Source organism: Mastomys coucha, unplaced genomic scaffold, assembly GCF_008632895.1.
Source record: "Mastomys coucha isolate ucsf_1 unplaced genomic scaffold, UCSF_Mcou_1 pScaffold7, whole genome shotgun sequence".
In the NCBI taxonomy this organism is placed as follows: domain Eukaryota; kingdom Metazoa; phylum Chordata; class Mammalia; order Rodentia; family Muridae; genus Mastomys; species Mastomys coucha.
Window position 1 is genome coordinate 82,125,197 of NW_022196913.1, and position 1,715 is coordinate 82,126,911.

A 1,715-nucleotide genomic window follows, 5' to 3' on the forward strand; every position below is an offset into this window, starting at 1 on the left:
AGCACACACACACTGATTAAACAAAAATTACATCTTAAAAGCTTCACAACCCTCATATGGAAATGAATATATTTAATTACATATAATACATATAATGAAGCTTTAGTTTGGTGTTTAAAACATTTCTGGTTCCCCAAAACAAATATGATCTTTTAAGCAGAAGTGCTAATGGTCTTCCAGGCCACAGGACAAGGCTTGAGTTTCTAAACTTGTCTAGCCATTGCTAAAAAAAGTTACAGTCTCAGAATATTTTTCATAAAACAAGAAAGCAAAAAGTGGGAGAGAAAATTATTGAGACTTGACGAGATACTACTCTCTAACCACTAATGGATGTATTAAACAAAAATAAATAAGTTGAGGTAGCTTTCTCATAATGTATTTCCAGATAGGTCAATAAAAGCACATACTTTTCTCATTAAAACTCAACCAAGAGGTGGTGGTATTCTATGGCAATGTTCACTAGTCATTTAACTATTTCCTTATGTATAATAAATATTGCAACAACATATTGAAAATTTAATTATTAAGGAACTAAAAAATGTTACCGGGCTTCATTGGAATAATTTGAAATTAGACAAAACATAATCTTCAGAATTGATGCTGAACCCAACAGTGTATTAGAATATTTGAGTACTTGGTGAAATTCCTAAGATACACTAGTTTCAGAGATACAAGTTGGTCATAGCATCATTTCTTTAATATGTATTTGAATTCTTGTTTACTCTTCTGTTCAACTAACCTTCTAGAAATAGGCTTTTTTAAAAATTTAGATACATATTTATTTCCTACCATTTTTGTAGTAGCCCCCATGTTATTTAAGTTTTAGCACAGGATTATCTTAAACATAAAATGAAAAATATAAAAATTATAGAAGGCACCAAGTTAAGATATTTGCAGTCCTACACAGTGGAAAGGAGGTTCACAGAATCAACATTCCACTTCATGGCCAAAGGAAAGCTGAGGCTTCAGCAAAGCATTGACCGACGACTAGGATGGAACCATTCAAACTACTTTTTAGATTCCCAGTTCTTTCTATTGTATAAGTTTCTGTGTCCTGTTTTTCAGTATTGTTTGATACTGTAGTTGGTGGAAAAACTTTTCCAAGTGAAAAACACTTCAGGCTGTTGGGTGTTTTTAATGATATTTTTAATAGTTCACACGTTTACTTACCTCTGAAGCGTAAAGATCTGGATGAATGCATCCTAATTCATATATTTTAACTACACTTGTATAAACTGGCTGCACCGTGACAATTCTCCTTGTCAATGAAAATTCAATCAGTGCATCTACTGTGAGTTGATTTTTTTCCATTTTAACCTTTCCTTGCAACAATCTTATTTCTTTGGAATATTTGGAAAACTGTGCTTACCACTTCCCGTTGGGTGGGACATTTTTGGCTATGCTGTTTGTTTACACTATGAAGACATTTCATTTAGACATGCTTTATCTTCTCCTTTCCCCCTTCAGAGGCACCTCCCTACAATTTAAGGTTGTTAATAACCTCACCAAACTGACATTTTTAATATTTATTTATTTATCTCATCGGAAACACTGAAGGAAGGGCAGAGGTTCTCCAACAGTTCTAACTCCAAAGCATTGCGAAGCTATAATAAAAGGTGATTACATACACTTAAATGAAATTATATCATAGAGGATGTTATTACAAATAAGTGGAAAAATCTAATAGTCTTTTTTTTTTTTTTTTTTTTTTTTTT